Below are 6,835 nucleotides of genomic sequence, written 5' to 3' on the forward strand. Positions count from 1 at the left end.
GTTCTTGTTTACAACAAAGCTTTTGTAAAAAAACAGACACCCAACAGTGCTTTTTAATTTTATTATAAAGAAAAGAACGTGCAGTTTGATGAATTTAGAGCACATTGTGAGCTGAGCAGGATGTATTTGTAAATTTGAGCATCTCTAGAATGGAAATTGGGTGTGTACGATAATTTTCCTCAAAATATGATAATTTTGAGCTGCTGATACGATAATTCAACATTTCCCATCTGGCAGCACTGTGGAGAAGTCCCAGACAGAGCAGAGAAGGAAACTAGAACAGAGCGGAGCTGTAGGAAGGAATGGACCAGGCTAGAGTTTAACTTGTTTTCTGTAAATTTTCACAAGACATGTGCTACATTTTGTTTTTAGCTATTGTTTTACTACATTTGGCCTTTAGCTAGTGCTCTGTTGTTTTTTGTTTTCAGTTTCAACAATCCAGCTTCAGCTTCTTCAGCACGTTTCAGCATTTTCACAGAGTATTCCTGCCTGAATGCTCTCACCATCAGGAGGATGTGCTTATTTTTCCTCTAAAATCCCCTGCAGAGTAAAAAAGATGTGTTTTTGATTTACTGGAAGAGTGAGAAAGTGGACATTTTGGATCAGAGGACCAAAATGTTAAGGAGTAGTGTGTGAGAGTTGTATAATGACTTGTTGTGTTACTGATCTGAAGGGTTTGTTGCATGTGGATATTGTGCAGCACAACCATCTCTCACCATGCAGGCCTCGCAGTCCCAGATCCAGAGTTGATCAAATAAAAGAGTTTGAAACACAAGACAGACATATCCTGTCWGTGTGAAGAAGTGAGAGCAGAGATCAGGAGATGTGTCTGTTATGTTATCACTCACCTCACACACTGACTGACAGAAGACCACAGGAGAGGCTGACGTTTGGATTCCTGTTTGACCTTTGACCCACACAARATGAAAGGTCACTCAGATACAGGAGTGAATGTCAAACAGGGCAGCTCTGTTAAAGATGGCCTCCAAACTAAACCAACCTCGTCAAGCAGATGGCCACAATTTAACCAAAAATATGTCATCTTCTCTTAGAGCCTCTTATCTCCMATCATAAATAAAAACAGCTCACCTGCACTGGTCACTTCTCTGAGTCAAATTAGTTTTTATATAAAACCCACTGCTGAAGACATGTCAGCATCTGCAGCGAGTCCTCCAGCAGCACAGCTGCTGTCAGGATGAAAACTGCAGAGGCAGGAAGCAAAGCCAAAGCTGGGGCTGATGCTGACGTGTAATGCTTCAAATGCAACAAAAATAAAAACTATTATGTAATAACTGTTTGCTTGTCATGGATAAATTCATTTTATTTAAAATAAAATGATGTCATAAATTATGAGGTCTAAATCTTCCTTGAATTTGATTTTATCTTCATCAAAATCTGCTCTGGCAGAGGAACTGAATTATGTGTACTGACAGATTATTGTGTGATTTTAAACTTCTTTTAAACACATCTGTAATCATTCARTTYAATTCAGTTTATTTATATAGCRCCATGTCTCAACATATGTTGTCTCAGGGCAACTCTCATTAAAACTCTAGCAGCAGCATTTTGGATTAACTGAAGACTWCTTAAAGAGGTTTTTGGATGTCCAGATTATAAAGAATTAYAGTAATCCAGTCTAGATGTGATAAAAGCATGAATCAGTTTTTCTGCATCATTTTTGGACAAAATGTTTCTAATTTTAGTGATATTACACAGGTGGAAGAAGGTGGTCCTGGTAACATTTTTAATGTGGGGGTTAAAAGACATGTCCTGATCAAAAATAACACCAAGATTCTTTACATTAGAACTGGAGGTCAGATTAATGCCATCCAGAGGAGCTGAAAGGCTACAAAGTTGGTCCCTAAGATGTTCAGGTCCAAGAACCAGAACCTCTGTCTTATCTGAGTTTAGAAGCAGAAAGTTAAGAGTCATCCATGTTTTTATGTCTGTAAGACATGCTTGTAGTTTAAGGAACTGGTTGGATTCATCAGGTTTCATGAATAAATATAACTGAGTATCATCAGCGTAACAATGGAAATTGATCCCGTGCTGTTTAATAACTTTACCTAATGGAAGCTTATATAAAGTAAAGAGGATTGGTCCAAGCACTGAACCCTGAGGAACTCCATGACTAACTCTGGTGTAAGAAGAAGATTCGTTATTAACATTAACAAACTGAAATCTATCAGTTAAATAAGACTCAAACCATTTTAGAGYTGTTCCTGTAATCCCAATATCAAGTTCAAGTCTACGTAATAAAATATTGTGATCAGTTGTATCAAATGCAGCAGAGATCTAACAGGACAAGAATGGACACAAGTCCACTGTCTGACAGGACAAGAATGGACACAAGTCCACTGTCTGACAGGACAAGAATGGACACAAGTCCACTGTCTGACAGGACAAGAATGGACACAAGTCCACTGTCTGAGGCCATGAGAATATCATTAGTAACTTTAACCAGTGCTGTTTCTGTGCTATGATGAGCTCTGAACCCTGACTGAAACTCCTCATATAGATTATTTCTATCCACATGTTCACGTAGCCGAATCATGTTGTAATCATGTTAAAGTCATTTCTAACTCAGACCTTTATGCAGCTGTAACCACCAAGCAACCGTCCAGTCATTCAAATGTTGCTGATAAATCTTAAACCAGTTAGACTTCAGAGCTGTGAGGAGCCTGACTGTGCTGACGGTCCTCCAACAGGAACATGTGGAGCACTGACGAACATCTGTCTGTTCAACTTACTGTGTTTATAGATGACACATGTAGAAAACATCTGAATAATGTCAAGACTAGGTCTTGAAGTTTCACTGAGATGTTGGTAAACAAAGAAGTTTTAAATATTATTTAAAAATGAGATGTTGGTTCTGGATCGGGTCGTCACAGGAAACCAGAATTCTGGACAATGAAAGAAAAGTTAGTGGCTGCCAAAAACTTACAACCAAATTTGGAACTAAAATTAACCACTAACCTTTTTACAGTGTTGTTGGTCCTGGGGAATCCTTTCAGTGATGTCAGCAGGTAAGAGCTCAGCTCCGAGCGTCTTCCAACAGTTCAGTGTTTACACTTGGCTTTGTTTGTGGTGCGGGCTTGGGTCATACACATGAGATGAGGAAACAGATCTTGTATAATGGGAACAGACTCAACTCTTAATCCAGGAACACAGGCGTGGGTCAGAAACYGAGGAGCAGAGAGCCGAACAGGACCGACAGGGCCTGAACCAGAGGGATTTCCAGGTACATGAGCAGAGGTCGTAATGGGTCAGAGTTCTGAACAAAACCGATGAAGGGTCGAGCAGAAGGTGGAGATCCAGAAACCAGAAGGAGAGTCGAAACCAGGCAGACAAGACGTGATATAGGATTGTTAGACATTTACTGGGCAGAACCGTTCAATAATCAGGCAACCAGAGACTGGGAGCTTGCTGTATACACAGGATAAAACAGGTGGAGATAATGAGCAGGAAGGCCTGAGAGCGGGGAGAATACAGACCGTACAGGTCAACTAAATTAAAGATAAAGAGCTGGACTGATGGATGAGTACAAAAAGTGAAATAATAACAAAATAAAAGAAACAAGAACTAAAATAAATACTAGACTGAACATACTAAAATACAGAACATGAATMTATAAAAAAGGAATAAATACTAGACTAAAAAGAAAAAATACAAAATAAAATCCAGAGCTAAAAAAATAAATACTAACTGTGACAGGATGGGTGAGAATCATGACAAATAATGAATTACTGTTTGAATATAATAAATATAATGTATCTGACTGAACTGTCAGGTCTTTAAAGCCAAACTAACATCTGACACAAACACTGTTTTATTTGTGTTTAATATCTAGCAGCCTCCTTCATTCTGCATTAAGTTACCTGCTCAGGTGTGGCTGCTCCATCCCAGCTGGAGGATTGAGCTCTGAGCTGTTTGAGCCTGTCAAACAGTTTTCTCTGTAAAGTCCTTTCTGCTGCTCCTGAAGAATATCAGCTGGAGCAGCTCAGTGTGTTGATGAGTTTCCATTACATAATGAAAACATAGATAAAAAGAAAGTGAAAGAAAAGTGTTAAGCGTGTTCATTTACCATTTTATGTGCTTGAACCACACAGAAACCAACACATGGATATTGAATAGAAAAGAGTTGAAAACCACCACAGAGTAGTTCTGAAGGCAGTTTATTCAGTCTGTGTTCACGCCCCGCTTTTCCACAAGTCAGTTCAATATAACAGAAACTTCAAGACATGACTCCGCCTATTTCATTGCATCATCAGGATGGGGTCCCTAACATTGCTGAAGCCATGTCCTCATGCAATACAACCCCTGGCAAAAAGTAAGGAATCACCAGTCACTCCTTCAAACATTTCATTCTGTAAAACAAACTCAGATCAAAAACATGATACAATAATAAGGTCATTCCAAAGGTCAACTTGTTGKCTTTCAGGAACACTCAAAGAAATGAAAAGAAAACATTGTGGAAGTCAGTGAATGTTACTTTTATTGACCAAGTACAGGAAAAATATAAAACAATGGTGATTGTACCGTACAACTATAAAGAAAAACCCTGGAGATTCTACTACCTGATCACTCCTTCTACCTTTTCCCTGCAGCCTTTACTCATGTGCTCCCTGCAGGACCCCGTTCAGGGGTTTTGGACCACCACCTCCTCCTCCGTTACCCTAAGGGCTGTGTATTGGCAAGAATTTGKKGATACGATACATATCACGACAGAGGGGTCACGATACGATATATCCTGATATATCCTCATCAGAGTCCTCATCAAAACTCGTCCATCCACCCTGGACTCCCCCCTCTCCTGCCTTCACCCCACCAGCAGGTTTGAGAAGCTCAGTCTGGATCTTACTAACCAAGTTGGCCCTCCTCCACAGATTATTCAGGCTCTTCCTGGTTGCTCCTAAACATTAAAACTCATTTCACTGTCAACTGTAGTCTGWTTTTAGCCTTCTGGAGCTGAAACCAGAACTAAACACTACTAATGACGACACACTGACTGAAATGTTGGATGAAACGAGACATTATTCAGACTGAGGTCTTATTGAAACACATAAGGTCCAGTTTAGTACCACAAACTGAAGACCTGGGTCAAGTTTGAAGGAAGTGAATTTTCACTTCAGACTCTGTGCTGTGTTTGCCTGCAGTATGAGTGTAGCCCATGATGATAATGTTAGTGATACACTCCTAGTCCTCACTGCTTTTATACTGAAAAATTAGCTTTACTTTTTGTAAAATMCCATTCAGCTCAAAACAACTACATGTCTTCCTTTTCCAAGTCACATGAGTGTAATTCCAGCCATTATTTCTCTTTATATTCACAACWTGAGCTCTGCATTGTTGTCATTGTCTGGACTTGATTAGGATGCACTCTGTTTGGCCTTTTCATTTCATTTTTGTGGTCACGTAACAACAACACGCTCTGCGTGACTGTGTGCATGTTGGACCACAACCAGCAACTYTTCTCTACACCAACAACACCAGCCTTCCCAGGGCTCTCAGAGGCCTTCATGTTCATCTCAGAACCTGGACAGCTTCTCTCTCTCCTCCTGCCATCTCATCTGTTGTCAGAGATGTTTGTTTCATGGTTGGAAAACCATGTTGGTGCCACTTCTAATTTAACACAAAGCCAGCCAAGAAGATTGAAACAGAGTGAGAACAGCGAGGAGATATTTTGAAAACTTCTTAGTTCAAAAAAAGCGTGCAGTCAGCAAAACCAGTGAACACAAGAATGGTTTTATCTGATCCYTCAAAAGTATCCACAGTATTCCTGACTTGGTGTCACTACCCATAATTCATAGCAGAAGCTGGTTTTAAACTTCTGCTTGTGCTGTTGTTTACAATAACAGTGATCTACCTTCGCTGTTTATCAGTTTTTCTCACTAAAGTTTATTTTACCTGGCAGAAATGGCAACACAATGGAGATGTATATAAGGATATTTTAAAAAAAGCAGCGAGGACAGTTCTTTATCAGTTGCTCAGCTCTCACTGACTGATGACATGAAGCTATGTCTGTCGGATTCAGCCGTAGAGGATCAACCAGGGCACAGACAAACTTAGAAGCTTTTTTTAAAAAAAGGATTTATTAACAAAAAGACGCTGGCAGGGCAGCTCAAAAAACTTACATAAACTTTGACATAGCTTTAGACCTCCAAAACACACAGGGACTGTCAAGTCAAGCTTGGAGGTGAGAGTGTAGGAACCACTCTGTCATAACTTGATGACACAGGGACCAGAAAACATGGTGCACAACACTTGATTACTGTGGATGGTGCCAACCAGACATGGAAAAAAATCTGTGCAAAACTGACATTTACAAAGAGCAGAGAGGCAGTCGGTAAGGAAACAAACTTTTCAAACAACAACAACTTTGTGGACTCTGGTGCATCTGTGATGGTGCTGCAGTTAAATCAGCCACAGACTTAGGTGTGGCCCAAACTTTTCTCACTGACTTTTATCATGGGTTGATTGCTGGATATTAATTGTTTAAAGGTTGTTTGAATTTACCAAGTGTTTGTTATTGTTTGATATTTATTGGGCCATTGAAAATATAATATGTAACATTTTGTGTCTTTATGGCATCATTAGATAATGGGAGTATTTTCTTCATACAAAATTTTCTAAGTTCTCTAGACCAGTGGTTCCCAAACTTTTTATCTTCTGACCCACAAAATATCCATGGAAAAACTTGTGACCCCAAATATTACTGGTCTGAGTACACAAACTTTGTTAACTTCCCTAAAAACACAGGCTTTTTGACAATCTAAACAGCTTGTACACAAATATACACCCACCGGCCACTTTATTAGGTACACCACGCTAGTAA

This window comes from Austrofundulus limnaeus, unplaced genomic scaffold, assembly GCF_001266775.1.
Source record: "Austrofundulus limnaeus strain Quisiro unplaced genomic scaffold, Austrofundulus_limnaeus-1.0 Scaffold133, whole genome shotgun sequence".
In the NCBI taxonomy this organism is placed as follows: Eukaryota; Metazoa; Chordata; class Actinopteri; order Cyprinodontiformes; family Rivulidae; genus Austrofundulus; species Austrofundulus limnaeus.